This window comes from Melanerpes formicivorus, unplaced genomic scaffold (genome assembly GCF_026170545.1).
Source record: "Melanerpes formicivorus ecotype bairdi unplaced genomic scaffold, bMelFor1.0.p_v2 SCAF_74, whole genome shotgun sequence".
NCBI classification, from domain to species: domain Eukaryota; kingdom Metazoa; phylum Chordata; class Aves; order Piciformes; family Picidae; genus Melanerpes; species Melanerpes formicivorus.
The window spans coordinates 837209-860105 of NW_027142426.1; the positions used below are offsets into that span (position 1 = coordinate 837209).

At 35.9% G+C, this 22897-nt stretch overlaps 1 protein-coding gene across 16 annotated transcripts in view; it reads right to left on the reverse strand.

Moving 5' to 3' along the window:
* The window catches only part of ERC2 (ELKS/RAB6-interacting/CAST family member 2), a 461566-nt gene that overhangs the window by 50595 nt on the left and 388074 nt on the right, over nt 1-22897 (reverse strand). For 15 of the 16 annotated variants that reach the window (XM_068163671.1, XM_068163678.1, XM_068163682.1 and 12 more), the window contains one exon: nt 11307-11393. The exons of the other annotated variant lie outside the window; for it this stretch is intronic. The gene's annotated coding sequence lies outside the window, so the exon portion shown is untranslated. Of the gene's footprint in view, nt 1-11306; nt 11394-22897 lie in introns of those variants that run through there. 16 annotated transcript variants of the gene reach the window in all.

Below are 22897 nucleotides of genomic sequence, written 5' to 3' on the forward strand. Positions count from 1 at the left end.
CATTAACTTACTGTCTTTGTTGTACCATCACTGTTCGAGACTAACATCTTTAGACATTTATACTGAGAATATGCTCTCAATAAATTTACCTAGCACTACGTTTTTATTCATCAACAAAGCACCAGCAATTAAAAGCTCATTATGCAGCCAATAGAGTGGTTTGTCCAAAAATCTATGTATCTCTTTACTGGAGAAAGAGAGAAAAAGGGCAGGAGGGAACTGGTTTTGGTTATCTAGAACTGGATATATTTAAAGAAAGAGGTTGGTTAATAGCATCTCAGACTTTGATTTATTTTGTATTGAATGGATTCTGTGCTACATCAAGGGTGCCTGTTAAAGGAAAAAGAAAAAACACAAAACAACCTTGCCTCCCCATATCTTTAGTTACACAAATAACTTTCAGTTCAGGAGCAGGTGACAGGAAGCTATCTCCCAAGGGCAGAGTATTTAGACTTACGTGGAACTAAACAACTCTGTTATGAAAGGTGTGCATTTCTCGGTGCTGGGATCTAACAAAAACATCAACATTTTACTAACTTTTGAGACTGATGATTTAAAAGTTTTACAAGACCCATTTAACGTTTACCATCACTTTCTGCAAGTTAACATTTAGAGAAGGGAAATAGTTACACAAAGCAAACAATTCTTGCATATAGTAAAAAAATGCACAAACTTCTTAAGATGAATGTACCTTTAAGAATGATGCCTCTGCAATAAAGTGTCAGCAATAATGGGTTCCCATAAACAGGAAATGGTATTATGAAAAGAGGGACAGATCATTATCATCTCTGATGACAGAAACTACATTCTTTCTGTTTCTCTGACTATGCTTAGTGCAAAGTCCACCAGGCTGAGCATTTGCATGGACCAACTAACAGGAAATTGTAAGGTCAGAACAGAACAGTGAAAATTACTATAACACAACTGTTATAAAATTTCTCTGCCACTGGAGAACAGTAGGGAAAAGCTGTAGAGGCAGGAGACAGATGACATAACCTGGGAAAGTGGAGGGGTTTATGTCTGGAAAAAAAACAGAGAGTTTGAAAACCCTGCAGGTTTCTAATGAGGAAAGAGGAAAGAGGGGAAAAGGCTGGAGATAGTCTTGAAATTAAATCAAATGAAGCTGAAAGCCTGGAAGGAATATTGCAACTGGAAAAGGTTGTAAAGGGAAAGGAGAGAACAGCAGAAAGACCACATAAGAGAATGAAGAGCCACTAGAGGCTACAAGAAACGATGTATTGAAATGCTGGATGAAAACTGTTGAAAGAGCAATTCTAACAAAATAAGGATAAGGTGCTTCCTTGAATGAGATAGCCAAAGCTGAATATGAGGCATGCTGAGATATTAGCAACTGGAATATTGCAACATTTGTCATTTAGATAATTTGTGTTAATGACATGAGGCACGTTGGCAGAAGACAAGCTCTAAGTGTTCAAGAGTACACCTGGAAGACAAATTTGGAAAGATAGCACAGTTCAGGATTTCTGAGATGTCAAGAATACAGAAAACATGAAAGAGACAATACAAACAGATATTCTCATCTATCCTATAATGCCTAGAACAGGAACCTTCTGTACTTTAGGACTGTGTCTTACAAATCTTACACATAATAAATTCCATGAAAATTAGTTAAAGCAGAAACAGTTTTAGGAACACATGCTAACTTTTAAATATGACTTGAACTGCCTATGCAATCTATTGCTATAAGAGAAATTGCACGTCTGTTTTGCTAGGCACCCTTTCCAGAAGGGAAGCTTGCTCCCATTGAAACACAGGCGTTTGTGTTAAGGTGGCTGATTAATTTGCTTGTTGCAAGCATTCATTATTGTACATTCTGCATCTATAACAATAACCCCATGCAGTGCTACAGGCTGGGGTCGGAGTGGCTGGAGAGTAGCCAAACAGAAAGGGACCTGGGGGTACGGGTTGACAGCCGACTGAACATGACCCAGCAGTGTGCCCAGATGGCCAAGAAGGCCAATGGCATTCTGGCCTGTATCAGGAACAGTGTGGCCAGGAAGAGCAGGGAGGTCATTGTGCCCCTGTACTCAGCAGTGGTTAGGCCACACCTTGAGTACTGTGTCCAGTTCTGGGCCCCTCAATTTAAGCAGGACATTGAGACTCTTGAATGTGTCCAGAGAAGGGCAACAAGGCTGGGGACAGGCCTCAAGCACAAGCCCTGTGAGGAGAGGCTGAGGGAGCTGGGATTGTTTAGCCTGGATAAGAGGAGGCTCAGGGGAGACCTTATTGCTGTCTACAACTACCTGAAGGGTGGTTGTAGTCAGGAGGGGGTTGGTCTCTTCTCCCAGGCAACCAGAACCAGAAAAAGAGGACACAGTCTCAAGCTGCGCCAGGGGAAGTTTAGGCTCGAGGTGAGGAGAAAGTTCTTCACAGAGAGAGTTGTTAGCTGTTGGAATGTGCTGCCCAGGGAGGTGGTGAAGTCACCATCCCTGGAGGTGTTCAAGAGGGGATTGGACGTGGCACTTGGTGCCATGGTCTAGCAGGCATGAGGTCTTAGGTCTTGGGTGACTGGTTGGGCTTGATTCTCTTTGAGGTCTTTTCCAACCTTGTTGATTCTATGATTCTATATAAGAAAAAAAAAATTGCAGAGAGATTTATCATTGTATCATTTCAATAACACACAGAAAAATTAACCTGGTGGAAATGTGCAACTCTGCCTTGTGCAAGAAAATCCTGTTTGTGAATTATGAATCTGAATACAAAGCACCTTGGGGATTGCTCCTGTTTGAATCATATACTTTTGTACCTATGCTGCCAAGGAACTGATAGGTAACAGAGTGATACTATTTGGTAAAATACAATTTTGTGTATACTGTGGATGCTTTATTTACTCAGTAACCAGCTTCCAAAGGTTCCACCAAAAAAAAAATTAATTCACATAGCTTAAATATTTGTCCGCAAATAACACTGGGTAAATAACTCTGCAACATCTGGTTTCCTTTTCTGTTTGCTATTTGAGCGCTTTTTCTGAGTATAATTAATCCTTATAAAATGAGAATAAAGCAAGTTATTGTCTTCTGGAAACTAATGAAGTATATTACAACTACAGACAAAGGGACTGTACTTCATTCTGCACAGCAGAGATGCCCACAAAGAAAAAGAAAGAGCTTATGTTAATATAAAAATGGTACTTGGAGCTCAGAGGTCTAGATTCACTTAAATTTAGCAAAAGGAAGTACTTAGAGTAACCACATAGCTGAAGTGGAAAATTTCAGAAGGACAGTTTGAAGAGATGGGAAATTAAAGCACAGAGAGACAAGACAGGACACTTTCCTTCTGTCTTGGTTTTCCATGTTGAGGTCTCTGTGCCAACACAGCCTGAATTCATGGGCTGGTGGAGATAACCAGTGGGGAAAAAAAGCTCAGAGTGTGAATGGTGCTTCTATGGAGCTGTGGCAACATCACAAGTATTTGCATTTTTATTACAGTATTGATTTAGTACCAAAGAAAGTATCTGTCAGCATGCACAGGAGAACAAAGCCACACCCTTAAGGAATCATCTTTGAATTTAGGGTTCATACTGTAACACTTCAACCAGCAGAGCTTGAAAGGGTAGATCCAGACCAAGCCATTAAAAAAACTCAACATCAAAAAACTCTTATTATGTCTAATTGTGGAGGGCATTACTAACATATCCCAATCTTTCTTTTATAAGCCAATAAAGCTTTTGCCATTGACTTCCATGATCATAGTTTTCACATTAAAAAGTCAACGATAGTCACTGAATCTTGTTGAAGATAATGTTCTACCCTCCTGTTCCAATAAGAATGAAGATAAAACCAGTTTATGTTCTCTCAAATCTTTTTTCTACTTGATAGAAAAACACATGGAAAATGAAAAGTAACATTAAACTTAGCTAAATCCTTCTTTACCACTGGGTCCAGTTCAGGTACGTGGTCTACACATAAATTAAAATATAGGGTGGATTTTTATCTCCTTAAAATTCTGCAACCTCATGAAATTCAGCAAAGGAGATTCATATTGATCAGTTGATTACATATCTGTAATGCATAGTAAAATATCATCTACTTTACATTTCTGTTTTGAGGTATGGTCTGATTTTGCCTTATAAACACAAAGTGATATATTTGAAACTGCCTTTGTTTATAGAAGACACCTTTTATAATCAAAGATTATTTTATGTTTCAATGATATACTACCCACAAAAGTATCCAGGCTTTACTGAAGTGGCTGGTCTAACCTACTACCTACCTACACAAGAAAAAGTTTGAAGCACATACTCCAAAACACCACGAAGAACTTGTCTTATTTCAAGAAAGCCTCAGCAGGACTGTTTCAGGATGCCTTCAGCATTGCTCAGCATTTGAGACTGTACAATACATATGTAAAAAGAGTGAGGAGTATACATAGGAGAGTCAGACAGCCATAATATTCTAAAGCACAAACGTGCACTACTGATTGTATTTGATTTAATAAAACTTCATTTTTACAATTCTCTTGTTTCTTAAGAATAGGATGTAGGCCTGCTGCATACATAGACAAGTATTAAACTTTACTTGCATGGATCAAATTAAAACCATGCATTTGCATTACCAGCTTGGACTGGCAATAAAGCCAATTACTCTAGATATACCATATTACACTGCCTCTAAATATTGGTTTGCAAAAAAAACAGAAAGAAAAAGAAGTTTTCCTGGAGAAAATGTCAGGTTTGTACTTTTCAGTATGCTTCCTATTTCTGCACTTTTCTGCGCCAATTTGCTAAGGAACTATCTATCAAATTATTCCTACTTTTATGTTGTTTGGTGTTTGTTTTTAAGTAGAGTCATAAAGATATTTCCATGTCTTGCTATTTCCAGATGGAGTAAAATGATGGTACTTCCAAGAGCGAAAATTACCAGGGAATCTGTTCTGCATTTGTAGGCAGGAGTGAGGCACTTTGAGTGGAGAAGAAGAATTAAATTAGCCCCAGATATAGGGGCTGAATACTAGCCATGTGTTTTTGAAGTGAATATCTGCAAACCCTTTCCTATAGGCCCTTTGTAGTCTGAACTTTATACATATAAATATAACAATATAGGTATAATCTGGTTAAAAGTTTGCTGCCCTACAGCAAGCATCAGTCTACTCAATCTTTAGGCAAAACACTTTTTTTTTTCCCACCTCCAAAGAGACCATTGGTCTTTGAATAAAACACTTTTACCTCCCCCCACTGCCACCAATTTAAAATGAAAGCATATTCCATGTGTAAGATTCTATATTTACTTAGTTTAAATATTTATGGGTGAGATGTATATACAATATAGAATAAAACAGAAACCAGATTCATTCCTTAATGAGTGAGAAAGAATAGACATCGTATGGGGAAAAAAAGTAGTGTTAGACACCGTCACTGCTTCTTTAAAGTCAGGAACCACGAGAAATGTGAAGTCTTCTCAACTACTGTACAGACTAACAAAACCAAAAGAAAGTGTTTTCATTTTTCTTCTATATTATCAGATTTTTATGACAAAGGTTAGAATGTTCAAAAATGTGTTTAAATTTATTCAGCTGTTCTCATAGTGTCATGTTTCACTGGGCTGCTACACCATATTATGTTCCCATATGACTGGATTAAAGCTATCTAACAGGCTGGTTAAGTTATTAGTCCAGCATCTGAATAGTTCGGAACCTTCTCCATCAAGTATTGCCAGTTGCAGAAGTCATATTGGAATCTTTTGTTTTTCTTTCTTTTTTTTTCTTTTTTTTTTTTTTTCAACAGGACATCAATAGTATTTGTCAGATCAACACTTCTAAAGGCTGCTCTTCCTCCAATAACACTGATAAACTAAAAACGGTGTTAAACCCAGTTGTAAAGGGATTGACAGCCCAAGGGAGAGGTAATGAGATACAGAGACTTTAACCTTTAGGTCATCAATTTAAATTCAGCTCAAGTTGATCATGACCAACATTCCCACATGATGAATGTTTGTTAGCCTGTGTAAAGAAATAGAGACGATAAATATTGGTGGACACATTACCAAGGTAACTGATCCCTTTTGGTAATCTCAGAAGAATACCTTCACACTGATGTAGTAGAAAACAACCCTGATTCCTGCAGTTTCATGGAATCCATTACTGACTGTGTGTTCCAAAACTAAGTCCCAACCATAATCAAATTATAACAGGTTTTGGAAATTTTTTCGCAGTAGATGCACATTTCAACTAGAAGCATCTTCAGCAGTGATCACCACTGAGTTCACTTTGTCATACTAAAGCACAAGGTGCAAGAACAGAGACAGAAAACTGTATTAAAAAATGCCATTAAATGAATTACTGTTATATCTGAAGTACTACTTCTAGGCAGATTTGGTTGAACTGTTAAAAGTACAGATACAAGAAAAACAGAGAAAAACCTGAGAGAGCTGACAGGAATAACCAGAGGCATGGAAAGACAACTCTATATGGAGTCTGAGATGGAGATTTAGTTTTAAAATCCAGATTAATAAATGTTGCCTGCTATGAATATATAATGATTATTACAGGCATTGCTTCAGAGCCTGGGGGTTACGAATAATGCGAAGCACAGAGGTTCTTTCCTACCCTATAACAATTCTGGAGATTTCAGAAAGGTCTTGTTAGTATTAGGACAAATCCTTTCACAATTTCCACAAAAGCAGAGATACCCAACCTATTACACACAATAGTCCAGTGGCAATGACAGTTGCCTTGGATGCATTAGATATTCAGCTGGGTTTAAGTCTCTATTCATCTGGATTCAGAAAAGGAAATTGAACCAAAGTCACATGTCTTAATGGATAATGCCCTAACTATTAGGCTTTGGGTATTGTAATGCAGATTTCTCTCAAGGTTTCATGTTGAGCAGTTTCATTTTCAATAACTTAATTATTTGCTGTTTGAAATTAAAGCTTCTTAAAGAGAGTTTCTTTAAACTACTCTTCATATGAAAGAGGTTTCAGGTTTGATAAGCAATGATTTCTATCTAAACCTCTGTTAACTTGAAAAATTCCCTACCAGTTTCAAAGGCAAATGCAAATAAGTTTCAGACATTTGTAAACAGTTTGGGTTTTTTTTCCTTTATGGCAACACTAAAGAGGGGACAATGAGACCAGGCCATGCAATCTTTCTGTTTTCAAGATACCAAGTGATTGAAGGCTAGGGAATCATTGTCACTAATAATATATCAACAAACATCTAATATAAAATAAAAATAACAAAGTGCACAATAAAATGAAAAACAAAATGGCTTTTTTTTTTTCTTCTCCTGACAATGCAGTTGACAATTTTTATTACTAAGGAGGATAAGGCCTTAATCTGAGCTTCAACTAACATATAAATCATCTTTAATGTGATTTATGCTTACCATTCCTACCTGTAATAATGAAAATATGCTGTTTCCAAATTAAATACTAAATTTTGTGTGATTTGAACCACAAATCTGTTTTTCATTTCTATACTTTGTCTTACACTTGACTGTTACCTGACTCTATCGAGATGCTTATTGATCACAACTTTTAATTATTGCAATTGCCTTATGTAGGACTTCCCAAACTACATTGGTCCAAATCCACTTGAACCATTTAGTATCATTTATCCACAGTTATACAAAATTTATTTACTCTTGAAGACCTCTACTTACCTTCAAAGTTTACCACTCTGTTGACTCATAGCTTTTATAATTTTTCACTTCTGTAGAAATGCTTCCATTTCCTCCACTCTTCTACTCAATTTTCCATTCCAATTTTCTTTCAGTCCTCTCTATCCTTCTCTGTCACTATGTGGGTTATTAGTGTTTTTTTTAGCTATATATCCCATAATCATAACACTGGTACCTATGCATCCCCTTTAGCATAGTAACACCCACTTCTCTAGAGCAATCAAGTCAATGCTGTGCTAAGCAGTTCTCTCCACCAGTAGGTCCCCATGCACACATAATCATCAATATAATGTTGACTTACAATCTGTATCAATTTAGCTCCTGTTCACTGTGAAAGAAGAGATAGTGTTAAATTGTGCAAATGGTAGCCCTTCTGAAGACAGATTATGAGCCAGTGAAAGTGGAAATATAAATGATGACAAATGAACTGCACATAAATCTACTCAGCCAATAACCAGGATATGGATTACATCCGTCCTACTTCTGCTGAGTGCTATCCTACTATATAAAAAGCTTCACTGCAATGAAAATAGACACTAGCAAGGCAGAAAAAGACTTGTCTTTAAAACCAACTGCCTGTCATGAGTATAAGTTTCTATTCCCACCTCCACAAATGCCAATTTAGCATAGTATAAAGCAGCAGTAATTCACATTTGGATACCAAACTAGGTGATACACCCACTGACAGAAAAGTAATGTGTAATTAATCATGTGATTCATCTAGTGTTTAAACAGGTAGAAACAATAATGAAAGAACTGCCAAGGAAATCCAGAGTTCTAATTTTAAACTGACTATAGCTCTTCAGACTGAAAACAAGTCACAGATGTCATTTTCAAAGTAGCATTTCTATTAAAAAGAAAACCAGACTCATCATAGTTGATATTAGACATGGAGTTACTCACCAGAATAATTCCACTGAGGCAGATAAATGCATTTGCATGAATAAAGACCTGCACTGCATGATTTAATAAAAACATACATAGTGGGGGGAAAAAATTAAATGATAGCCTAGGAATTAGGTAAAAAATTTTGACAAACATTTGTTTTATAACTGCAATGCAATTAATTTAGTTTACTATTCCTGAGTTCAGATCTAAGACACACTGCTCTACAGAAAAACCTGAAAAGGAAGTTCACTTCTATAGAGCATCAAAGCACCCTGGTTCATATCTGTCAATGCACTTTTGAACTACAAATTCTTCCTATCATCTTGTTTCATAATAATACATTATTTTAAAGTTAACTTACATTTTAAAAACAGGCTTAAAAGAATGGGAAACCAAAATGAGATATGAGGAGAATTGAGGCTCTTTCACACAAAATAGTGAACCTCAAGGCCTCTGTTGCATCCTGAAGATGTGTATTCTCTGAAGACAATACATTTTTTTGATGGTAAGATTTGCCAGACACAAGAGCTGCATCTATGCACATGGACAGAATTTACCTAGTTGGCCAGTACTGAACATCTCACTGCACAGCTTATGTCTAACCCTGACTGGGTTAGAAATGAAGCCAACCCCTGCAGAGATGATCTGAGAAGTTTGATCCAACAGGTGTTCTCAAAGCCAGTTTAAGCCAGCCTAATAAACACCAACCAGGTGGGTTTCCTACAAAACTTTTCAGGTGCTATTTCTTTCTGAAATGGTACATGAGCAGCAGTCACTCCTAGCCTAGCAGTAGGACTACTTATTCCAGAAGCAAAATTCCCAGGTTCAATTCCTTTTTCAGTTTAGGACTCAAAGCAATGTCTTTCAGCATAATGTTCTAATCAACAGACTACAGGCTGTGTTAGACAGTGGGACAAGGATAGGGATATATTAAAGCAAAATTCCCAGGTTCAATTCCTTTTTCAGTTTAGGACTCAAAGCAATGTCTTTCAGCATAATGTTCTAATCAACAGACTACAGGTTGTGTTAGACAGTGGGACAAGGATAGGGATAAATTAAAACTGTATACTTGTACAGAAAATAATTGAAGATTCACTGGGCCAGAGAAAGAACACAAGAGGGAGCAAGAGTCTGTAGCCTAGTGATCTAGGCACTCAGCTGGGAAAAGAAGTCCTGGGTTCCTGGCCTTTGCTCCATAGAAGGTTCACACAATTTATCCATCAGCCTTTCCATAACATAAGTCCTAGCTTGAATCTGGCTATGTTTTCCTTCTTGATCTGTCTATAAATAATATTCTGTGTAATCACATTGATCATTTTGAATTTCACAAACATCAACACATATTTTCTATGTTTTTAATGATAAATTTTAAATAGAAAACATCAGTAAAACTGAAATGTGCTAAAATCTCAAAGCTTATTTAATATTAATTTTGCTTTATAAGTATGTAAGTTACAAGAACTTACCTGAGAGCAGGTTAAAAATTATATCAGCATGCAAATACATTTATTTACTTGTGTCACTAGTGCTGTTTTGAATTACTAAGTTGAAATTTATTTTTCATCCCATCCTTCTCGGGACTTTTTAAGAAGTTATAACATTAGTCATAGACTTCTAGTATCTTAATTGTGCTCAGTTTCAGTTTCTGATTCTCACACAAGTCGTATTTTCATTTGCTGGTTCTCATTCCCTAGCACAACACTGCAATGTCATGCAGGCATCTCTCTAAATCCAAGCAAGTTTACCCTGAAATTCCCACTCCAACAATTTCATGGACATATTTCTGTTTTTACTAAACATTCTTTTTATAATAGCTTCATTTTGGGTCTAAGCCTAAATAACAGAGTCCCTTTTAAAAATATATTCCATGCCTTAAAATATATTACAAAAACTGTTATATCAAGGCAAGTTATGCAACAGCTCTCTATGGTTTTAGCATATTTACTCTGTCATGCCATATGTGAGACTGCAGCCTCCACAACAAAACCTTTACACACTGAAGTCATTATCTCTGTGAAGTCTGCAACTGGCATTTAAAACTTATTGATGGCCTGGGTATTGGTGGCTCAGTAGGTAGCACTCTTGCCGGAGGCCCAGAAGGTCAGAGGTTCACATTCGGCTCAAAGAACAAGTTGGACATATTCCAGGATTGTGTGTGGGCTGTGCTAGACTCCTAAAGGGGCAGTCCTTAGGACAGTAAGAGAAACTTTGTCTGTTTTGTAGATATCACAGTCCTCTTGGAAATGAAAAGAGGAAGAGTAAAAAGCAAGTTTAATTTGCCCGAAACAACCGAATGAAAATTGTGTACTTGCCGAGGACTTGGATTTATCGGCGTGTGATGAATACAGAATGGTACAAGTACAGTACGCTGAACAGTTGTAAACAAGCCATTTTGGGCTTTGTGGTCAGCATATGTCCAAGAGAAAGGCACAGACTGCCATGCATCCTCAGTGTTAGCTAACCTCCATAATAGCAGAATGATTTCAGACTCAGTTACGCCATGGGACTATGCAAGATGCATGTATAGGTTCAGTATACAAGGAATCTAAGTAAAAATGTTTTAATGCTGATGAAACTTTAGAGCATGCAATAGGATTAATGAAATAGATCTTCAACTAAATATCCAAGTCAATACTAGCAACATATAGAAAGAATAATATAAATGGAGATTCAACCTGCTCTGGTGTTAAACTTTGATACTTGAATATCCCAGATGTCTCCCTCCTCCTCTTCTTCTTTATAGACAGGTAAAGATGGATCTCCTGAAGGAACTGGGGATCACACTCTAGGCAAAGGTTGGACAGGTGATCAATGTACAGCATGAGATTTTGCCGTGGCTATGTGCCTCCAACAGTGACTGGATCATCTGGTTTAGAAAAACAATTAAAAATTGTAATATTTGCAAAATAAGTTATACAGGGAGAATTAGCAAAAGGGAAAACAAATGATTTTTATAACATGGAATGTATCACAGGACTTCTTCCCATAATGATTTAATTAATTTCAAAAATTCATTTACTTCTAATTTAACATTTAACTCACTAATTTTTCCATTTCTTAGAAGTCAGCTTTTAGAAAATGTATCCAATTTCCAATTTTTTTTGGTTATCTAACACAACCATACAAAATACCAAGGCCAAGACTGGCCCATTATTTAAACAGGCTTTGGAGCAAGGCACTATTTATTAGCCAAATGGGATTCTACCCTGTAGTGTACTTCAGGGAGGTATACACAGAGGTTAATATTTGTTAATGAAGATTCATCTCCCAGCACTCCTTTCATTGTCAATAGACTGAAAGAGCATTTTCTAAAGGGCCATTCAGAGAACCTAAAGTAAGACTTTTTCTTCTATGAACACCATCTTTTATCTACCTTGTACACAATGTACATAGTGCTTTCTTTTTTTATCATCACAGAAAAATAGGTAACGCCTTTCTCCCCAGAAATTTCCATTAGTATTGTGGACCTTTAGGTTTAGGTTTGATGAAATCAACCTGCATTCAAGCAACAGTGTTTCACAAATAGTAAAAGAGATCATGAATTACAAGCATCATGGTATCTTTAGGCTATCACACAATTAATGTGCAAGCAATGAGCTTCTTAAACAAAGTAAGTTAATATGGCATTATTTCTGGGAACAGAGGAACTCATGACATAATCCCAGTGCAAATTTGCAAATAATTAGGAGCTCTTTTATTGCTAAAATATGAAAAGAAGCTATTTTAAGGAACGAAGGATGTCCTCTTAACCTGTGACAACAAATCTGTTTGTTTTTTTCTCTTCTCGGTAAGAAAGCAATTAGGGTTTTTTCCAATAAAAATATCCTTGTCCATATATAAACACTCCTAGTAATCATGTAATTACCTTACCCAATCAGATTAAATTGCTGTCAGTTGAGTTCCCACTGTTGATTAACATTCATGTACTCTAAACCTAAATGAAGTCTTTGGTAAAGTCACTTAGTCATTTACAAAGGTGTCTCTATGATTCCCAAAAAGCAAACCAGCAATATATTATTTGCTATAATCATCAAATATTGAAGGTCAAGGATAGATCACAGTGGACCCCTTTTTTAAAACCCAAAGAAACACAGAATGAAACTATGTTGCTTATTTTTGTGTTTCTTGCCACGACTTCTAAATGTAATAGTAACCTTTGACCCCCCCACATTAAACACCATAATTATGTAATTAAAACTAATTATGCAATTTAACATACATATTTTTGTCCTACAACAGGCAGGTCAATTACCTCACTCATTGACCTTGGAAGCTTTCACAGTTTAAACAAAACAAATAGGCTTTCAATTAATTTTGAAGTACAAACAGAGAAGGAGCAGCAGAACCAAAAGTCTTCAGCTGATACTGCATTGATGGATCACTTAAAAATATTTTCATTTTGCATTACACAAAATAAATCCATTGATAAAAACTTCCAAATGTCTTTCTTCTATGTTTCTATCATCAGAAATGTGACACATTTGAGAACAAATTATGTATACACATTACTTGCCAAATGCAAGAAAGAAAGGAGGTGACACTTTTTTCTTTGTCCTACTTCTTTTCTTCAGTACGGTTTCCTTTGATTTCACCTATTCTTGCCTTCCTCTCTCCCTGTTTCACCTTCTTTTTCCTTCCCTTCTTTCTATGTTATATTCTCTGTTCCATTCCTAGCTGCAAAACTTGACAGCAATTTATATATTATCAAACTGCTGCAGCCATTGTCCTTTATGGTTTCAACTTGCATCCCTAAACTCATCCATGAGATGGTGTTTCTCATTAGGTCCTATTACCAGTGGCTCCTGATGATGATAATCTACCACACTGGACTGCAGAAAGCTCCAGCCAAAACAAACATGGTACATGCTCTAAAATACATTCTAAATTTTCCAGTCTTTATTCTCTTTCTACACCTAGGTAAGCAGTGAAAATTTTTACACTGTACAACAGAGACTCATGCAACAGTACATTGTGTCCAAGGATCTTCTTTCTTCTCACAGAGTAAAATTAGCACCATAATTCAACCATGTTTTTATTTTTCAGAAAACTAAATCCCATTCACTAAAGAACAATTCACAAAGCAAGTTAAAAGCATCACTTTCTGCTATCCTGATTTTTTAATTGCTATCTTAGCCACAAGCAGTTCCACTGAAGTTAAAAGGCTGTGAAGTAACAGACAACGTATATAGGTATATACAAGGCATATCAATCAAGGTTTAAATTGTTTTCTCTAAACCTTGTGGAATATCTACGGCACACTTTGTGTTTTGGTGTCATTCCTGGCATCATTTTTTGAGTCCTTTTGTTTCTCTGCTGTGATTAGGCCTGACTTGCACAGGGAGCTCGGAAACATATCAGTAAACCTTTGACATAATAGAAACAAGGAGTACTGAACTCTGAATGAGGAAAGAACAGGAAAGAAACAATTTAAGATGGTAGCAGGCCTTATTGCAGCATTAAACCTCAAATTGGATCTGATTTATATAATGTAAACCAATGTATTGAAATAGTGCCCCAAACTTCTGGACAATAGTTTGAAGGAAAATAATACAGTGCATGTGTGGAAATTCTGTCCAAGGAAGTGGAGGAGATTATTCCTTATACTCTCACTTAACAAAAAGGTTCCTTCTGTTTTGAACAGAACATTAAAATTCTAATTCAGCTCACAGAGCATCCCAAACAGAGCAGCAAAGGAATGTGTGAAGGAGTCCAAATATGGTGCTATTGAAACAGTGGATTAGAGGAATCGGGACAGAATCCTACAAGTGGCTAAATAGCAGCAGGACATCAGCTTCACAAACAGCAGGATGTTGTTCTTTCCAGACATGAGTGACACAATACAGGCAAAACAATCAAGATTTCAGCTGATAAATGCATGCATTAGGAAGAGGCTTTGCTGTACAATTTTTATGCTCAACAAACTTTGAGGTAAATTCTGCTGACCTAATTCACACTGGAGAGCACTTTGTCTTGTATGAGCATGTCATGATAATCATGTAAATTAAAATCTTCTATAACATAAAGACAATAATATTTAAGAGACCAAATGCAGAAAAGACAGTCAATGAAGCCAAAAGCTTTTGTAGTTTGACACAGCTTCAGTCCTGTCCTGTGCAATTCTATGTCAAATTAATAGCAAAAACTTATCTGGAATATCTAGAATAAATAATAGAATCTGTTACCCTATTGATTATTTATAAATTCCATACTACAGCAGTAGTTTTTGAGGTGGGTTTTTTTTTTCAGATTTTGGAGGAAATAGTTGCATTTTAAAGAGACATATTGAGATATTAAAATCAGATGCATTGATAGATCATTTTCCTTTCTAAATTTGATGGGATGGGATTTTAAACAATCCCACTTAATACTAAATATCTATTTTTCACTTACACTATTTTCAAAATATCTTTCAAAATACCAGGATTCCACTTTCTGTCTTCTGAACAATCAGAAGAAAATTTATTCACCTGGTTTTTAGCTCGAGAAATGCAAAACATTGTGTGAAACATTCATCTGTCTTCTCCAAATTCTTCCCTGTGCTCCACAAAATATCGCTTCAGACTAATAGCTTTAGTAAGATTCCAGCCTCAAGTAGAGGCCACACTCTCCTTTGACTCTTAGACACTTTAGACTCATGAGACACTTAACTGCAGGAGGCCTGGTAGAGAGCTAAAGAACACTGGCGCACACCACACACATATCCACTGCAGCACCCTTTCTTCAGTGGTTGCTGCGGTACAGTCTCTCAGCCTAAGCACCCTTCACAGCTTACAATTTTATCTCAGCATTTATAGACTCTGATGGATTTCCTCCCTCTTCTCTCATGAATTAATCAAATAGCTTTCTGATCCAGTAAAAATGTTGGCACTCATAGGACCATGTAGCAATAACTCCTCAGAAAAACTGCACCTTCTAGAAAGAAATATGCCATCCTCCCTGCCCCCTCACATTCCCCCCCCCCCCCCATTTTTCTGAAACTCTCCATCTGATAATTTTATTTGATACTAATTGTAATAAGAGGGGTAGCAAGGAGTTGATTTTAATTCACTTCATCAAGGATGATTTTATACTTCCTGGAAATTCACAAGTATTTGGTTAAACCTTATTAGTTCTCCAGTAATCAATTATCCAGCTGACTGTTTTCATTCAGAAATCAGTTTAAGAGGCAACTGTGCCTTTGAGAATAATACCTATAGCGACTAAGGAAAGAGGACAGAGAAAAGGCCAACCAGCAGCACAAAGGCACAGCGTTCCCCTGTTATGGCTTGTGTAACCATCATGACATTTGCAAAAGACACCTGAAGACTATTTCCTGAGCTCTGGGAACATGACAGGTGACATATTTTGATAATTGGATGGATACATAAATAGATCTATGGTCATTTCTTCTGGAGAAAGACAAGATTACAAAGGAGATCAAGCTTTTGCCAGCTGGCTCCAGCCTATGGATATTATCTCAAGTTGCCCATCTGTGATGTTAATTTCTATGATTTCTCTAGATTTTTCCTCAGGAATTTGAAACAATGCAGAAAGAGCCACAGTATTTAGAAGTTCTAGCTCTAGCCTCCTGCTCAGCTGAAAAACACTGAGACAATGCTGCTTTTCAATTACCTGCAGCATTGTGTAGTTACTGAAATATTTAGTCATCTTGTTCTCATCACCACAGGGAGTGTGACTTATTTACATGTACGGATGTATTGCACATTTATAGCATGTTTGGTGAGAGCAGAGTAGCTCTGTAAAAGCTGATTAAGACATTATGCTGAAGTAAAAATTGGATGCTTTGTGAATATCTGTGTTTTGGCCTTTCCCCAAATGTCTTCCCCCTACAAAGTGAGAGAGGACAGCTGGAGCAGACTAACTTTCTGTACAAGAAAGACTTTTTTTTCCCCTTTCCTTTTGAAGGTATTACTTTCATGTTATTACATTTACATAAAGGTTCTTTATTCTTCCCCATATATAGCAAATTGCACTCCAGTATGTGAACATTTCCCCCCAAACACAAAATAGAATTATCCTGTCATTCAGGCTTTTTTCCCCTATTACAAAGAACTGATGCAAATCTATTTTTGTTTGGTCTAGTTCATGCTGACAGTAATTAATTCTAAGGCCTACAGCATAAAGACATGCAAGTATCACATATGTTTTTAATCTACAGGCAAGTTATCCAATTATTTTAGGTAAACTTTATGATCACAACCATTCTTCCCAACTCTGATATGATAGGTCATTTTCTTCTTAATGGCTTAAGACTCATGTACACTGCTATGGGGAATATACTCTTGAACATTCTTCATGTTTTACCTCCTGATCTTGAAGTAGTAATGTAATCAATGAGCACATTTTGTTTATACTTATTAGTAAAACGACCCTAAAAGCATGATGGGAAATAATATTCCATGCCTTAGGACTCAAAGAAGTTCTCTTTATAAATAGAGCTTGTGTAAATCACAGACAAAGTTGACAAATTTCATGGATTAGTCATGGTGAAAATATCAGGTTTCATGGTTTAAAACAGATTAATAGGAAAATCATATTAGAACGCCGATTATCGAAATTCTGCATGTTGCTGAAGAATAAAATGAAAAATGATGATAGTTCGGAAGTCCATTCACTTATTTACACTTGCACTGAGTCACAAACAGAGAGTAAATCTTCCTCATTAACCCAGTGCCTTGTAACACTTCTGAAATCTATTCTTTGCTACATTAGGCCAGACACAAGACCCAGAACACAGGAGTTGTGGAGGCTATAGTACATTCTAGCTACTTCAATGCATTTTTTACATCAAATTATCCTAAGGTGAACGTATTTTCTTACCTTACAGAAAAGCATTAACTAAAAGAACAAACAGACTTTGAAATGAAAGCTGCTCTTTTCACAATTATTAATATTTGGTGCATTCAATTAAAAACTAGGGAAAGACTTCTCTAAAGAAGTTTCACTTTAACAGAGTATTCTGGCAAAAACATAAAATTCATACCACTGAAAAACAGCATTTGGAATTAAGGGAAACTATCAGTTTTCATCTGAAACTTCATGGCTTTTAAGTCTTTCATGATGATGTAATTTAAAGTGAGGCCTTATTCAAAAGAGAGGTTACATATTACCATGTGATTCAAAGAGACTTGTTGACTATATAACTATTTGGCTTGGTGCCTACATCTTTTCTGCTTAGTTGTACTGACCACTTGTTCTCTTTGCGTATGAAGACAGCCAATTTGTCAGACATTTGCTTTAATTCTTTTTTGTCTTCTTTTCAATATCCTTCATATACATCCTGGTCATCAATATCATATATCTGACTGGAGGATGGAAATTCATTTGTGTCTCCATCTTATTTCCTTTGCATGCAATCCTCCTGGGTCTTATAGGATGTACTTAATAAGAACCACATTATTCTGCTAAAGGAAGTCCTTGAGCAGACTTTGAGAAGCAGTATGGCAAATTAGTTTCAGAATGTGGAAGGTCAGGTTGGAAACAAAAACCTGCAGTTATCTGCAGTATTTTCTGCAGTTCAGAAAAAGGAGAAAAAATAAGAAACAAAGAAAAAGAAAGAAAGAGGTCTAACTTTGAAGAAAGGATTTGTTTGATGTTCTTCCTTTAGAAAGATGGGTTGATTTATCCACAAAAATAATGTCCTGGGCATTAGCTGAAATTAACTAGAAATAGCTTTCAGTTAAATACGCATTTTTAATATACAATCAATCACACTTCTGTTCCAAGTGTATTTAAACACTTTCCCCCTCACAATCATAGGATATTGTTTGAAACAAATTCTATACTATTCAAATATTTTAATACAGAAGTATGTTTGAATATAACCAGTTTAGAGCTGTACTTGCAACCTTAATTCTGCCCCCTGGTGTCAGCGAATTATGGTTATTTCTAACTAATGATGACACATTTTTCACTCCAGGATCTGAATGTCATTCTGTTCTCAGGCTAAATGTTTCTTTAGCAGTCTAGATGCCTTTGCTGAGCATGTCCCTGGAACTGTTACCATGTGCTTCCTGGGCTTTTCTGTGCTGCTTATCACCGTACCTGGATATCACTGTAACACCAACAAATTGCTTTCTGCATCTTCTTTGTACTATGAAAAGAGCATTATAATCTTTGTGGGAAAAGATGGTGCACAGACACCGGGCACAGTTTCAAAAGAATTTGTTGCAGATGCCTTGTCATTTTTCTATAACGCATTAGGTTTACTTGTGTAAGGTTGTTCTTGGTTTATCTTCCTTTTCATTTTTGAAACAGTTGTACACACTTCAATATTTATATTTGACACATCTCTATAAAATTAAATTGTACATTTTGCAGATGTTAAAGTGACTTTTGCCTATGCAGCCCAGAAAACTGTTAGAAATAGCCTAAAACTCTGAGTCACTTCTGGTTCCCTGATGATGATTATGGTACTTACAGTACCATAACGACAGTGTTTTCATTGCTCTGAGGTGCTGTAAACACTCTATCCATCTGAGACAGGTCATGACTGAAACAAATAGAAATTAACACAATACTTCCATTTTGGTCTACACAATTTGTTAGCACATAAGAAATCTGTAACAAGAGAAAAGATAAAGCTAAGCTGACCAAATACTTTCTGTCTATCTCTCCTATAGTCCCTGTCTCATTTAATGTGCAAGTGAAGAATGTATTAACTATAATAGATAGCAAGCATGGAATAGCAGAGAGGTGCTATAGCAAAGGCAGTAAATGGATGTATAACTGAAAGCATTGCAACATGCACCCCTCCCCCCCCCCCCCCAATAAATTAATTAAAAGCTACTTTAAATCTAGCATCTCCTAACTTCCAGACTTTTGATTGATATTGCAACATCTACTTAATGAAGCCATTTTGTTGAATGGCAACATATATAAAAGACAAAACTTACTTTTTTCATGATGACTCATCAGGAGCAGAAGTAGAGTTTGAGCTCCTAACAGTGACAGAAATACACCACCTAAATTAAACCTGTGGTTATTGGTGATCATTGTTGTGCACTGAAACAAAAATCAGCATTTTGGTATTGTTAAGACACACTGGAGTATAAATCCCTCACATACTCTCTGAACAAAATCTGAGTGTCCTCTCTCTAGTGGCCATGCAAACTGAAAAACAGTGAAAACAGGACTTTTGATTCTTTACACCTAGAAGATTTTCCTCCCTCTTTTGAAATGGATCTGATCCAAAAACCTCTTTTTGTTGATTTCACAGTTAGGTGATATACAACTCGGAGCAGTCTGAACAACACATATGGACAGGTTAAACATATCAGATCTACTCTTTGTTTTCACCATCTGGTTTTCAATCACAGACCTCAATAGATTTCTCATTATCTGTTCTAACATCAGTAAATTAGAATCAGCCACCAAATTTAATTAAATATATTTATTTGTGGAAGCAATGAAGATCAATAATAGCCTCAGTCAAGTCTATCAAACCTCATGTTTTCTTTGGCAAAAGAAGATTAAAATTGAAATATTCTGAAGAATCCAACTCACTCTCCAATACTGAACTTAAGCATTTTGTGTCTGTACTTTTTTCTTCTCAGTGGTGAAAAATTATTCTGATCATTTTTTGGTTATCAACATTTTAGGGTACAAGAACTGCAGAAGACAGGTTTACTTTTCTATTGACACTTTGACACTGAGGGGAAAAAAAACTCAAAGCCTCAATGCTTTCTTTAGAAATTGGAAAAAAACAAAACAAACACACACACCCCCCCCCAAACAAACAAACAAACGAAACAACCCAAATTTGGGACTAAATTTGGTCAAAACTTTGACATAATATTCCCTCCACCACCTTCTCATTTACTGAAAGAAATAAGTAATCCATGTTTGTAAAGTATTTTAATGACCTCAGATGAAAATTACAGAAATTCAAAGCAAGTATAATTGTTGTTATTATGATTAAAATGTCTAGTTCTACTCACTGTGTTCATTGCCTTAAGTAACACAGTGGGGAGCCTGTTATTACCATAGGAATAAACTTTTTCATCAAACACTCTTTATAAAAATATTTCCCTGGAAATGTAACACAGCATGTAGCAAGACTACTACATTTTTCCATCAACTCTGAGTACATGCAGCATAGGTACTGTATTTAGATAATTTTATTTGAGCTTTTTGGCAATAGTTCCTCTCAAGCAACCTGAAGTTTAGACTCTGTTATCCCCAGGCCAGCTTCACTGGAATTTTTAATATGGCACTGTCTATTCAACAGTTGTGTGTAAAATGCCAATAAACTGGCCAGAAAAGAGCTGAAGGGCTAATTGCCTTTTAACTTCACTGTGATGATAAAGTCACGTAGAAAGAAAGGAAAAACTCCCACTGCTTTAACAAGTTTATCTGACTGCCACTTTAACATTCTCTGTCTGCATGCACTTTAGTGCATTCACCAATAAAAGGATAAAAGCATTCAAAATCCTATGCCCTCAATAACTAAGAAAGTCCGGATTCAAAACGTCTGCTCTGCTGGAATCAGCCCATTAGGTCAGCTAGTGTTTGTGTGGTACTTCATTTCAACTATACAGTATATACTAAGAAAAAATTTCCTTTTGATGTATGAGATTACAAATTGTTAGGAAATGGACTGGGAGAAGCAAAGAACGGATACCATTTTGAAATACAGTAAAAAGCAGAAACTACTCACAGATGAAGGGTGAAAGAGTGCCAGTCAAGTCAGTAGTGAACCCTGCATTGACTTAATAGGTCAAGGATTTAACCTCCAAATAAAATACAGTACAGATAAACATAGCATGATTTAATTTTGAAAGCCAGATAAATACGTAATTTCAATTCTTAATTATTCTCCATTCCTTTGACAATATTTTATAATCCTCTCTTCTATACTTCCCTCTTCAAATGTATATAAAAACATTTTTTCCATCTGATCAATAACAAGATTTCCTACGTAACTGATTTTCTACATTTTTTTGCACAGTGCTATTTCTTATCAATCCATAATTAAAAGCAGGAATCCAATAATGTCAGTTATAGACAAAAGGTGTATTTTGCTCTGCCAGCTGAGTGATAACCATTCTCATCCTACTTGATTCCACAAAATGAGATGGTCAATAAAAGACATTTCACAGAATGATTCCAAGGAAGAAACTAGTGCTAGACCTATATTTTCACTTTGACCAGAGAAGGAACATAATCAGCTCTGATACTGAATTGACCTGTTCCACTTAATAAAATAAAAGAAGCAGTAGAGGCACAGTGATTGCCAGCTGCAAACCACCAAGTGTTGTTTTTCTATTAAGAATCAATTCCACGTTTTTCTTATTGAAACCTGGAAAGAGTATAAAATACAAAATCCAAAGGAATTTCTATAGAAAGGAATACTGTTAGCACTAAAAGTTCCTCAAGTTCTCATCAAAGCAAATGTTATATCATATTACAGTAGAATTTAAAAGCAGAGGTTCAAACTAAAAATGTGCATTGGAGTCAGTGCATTAATATACTTATTTCCATACAGTTCTGCATTTCCTTTTTTCATCACTCCATAATTTGTTCCATATTTTGTTATTTCTTTCAGATTTGAAGATACGTTGTTCCACATTTGGGTGATGAAAGACTGCACTAGATGGAAGTACAGTGAAATGTTAGAGGGAGAATGACAACAAAAAATAAGTTACATTTTCAATTTATAAAGTAGTAAAACAACCTAAAGAAAATTTAGTGCTTAGGGAGACCCAGACTAGTCATATTCACAGTACAAAATAAACAACTTTGCTATCCTTACAAATTCAAAATACCAATACCTAAGGGAAGTAATGAATTTATCCATAACAATACACTACTTTCAGGTTGTCACTGCAGTTCAGGGGTATTCTTTAAGCTTAGATCTTTGTTACTAGATTAGAAGGCAGAGTAAACTAAAAGATCAAGCTAATCTAGGATAAACTTCTTTTCCACAGTTCAAAGGCATTGGCCTTTCCACAGGTTCAATTGCAGGTTTCTTTGAAGATGTGCCCTAAAGTTCATTAAAGAAATTTCACTGACTTGAACTGATTTTAACATTAAAAAGATAATGCGAGAGCTTCATTGCCAGAAAGAACCTGACAGGTTGGCTTTGAAGCTTTTTTAGGTGGTATTAGAATTTTTTCTTTAAATTATTATTCCACTAAAAGCCTTCTTTATTTAAACAGATCTTTATGTTTAAATCCTTAAGATAACTTTAAAAAATTAAATCAAAAACAACTTGAAAACTCAGACTAAAAAAAAGAAAATCCAGTTAAAAAATTGGTTATTTAGTGCTTGCTACAGCATCTAAACTGAGCATCATTGATTTTTTTTCTCCCTCACTGAGTGTTCTTAATATTTCCAGGTTGTAATGCACACAGTGGACTGTCAGCTATT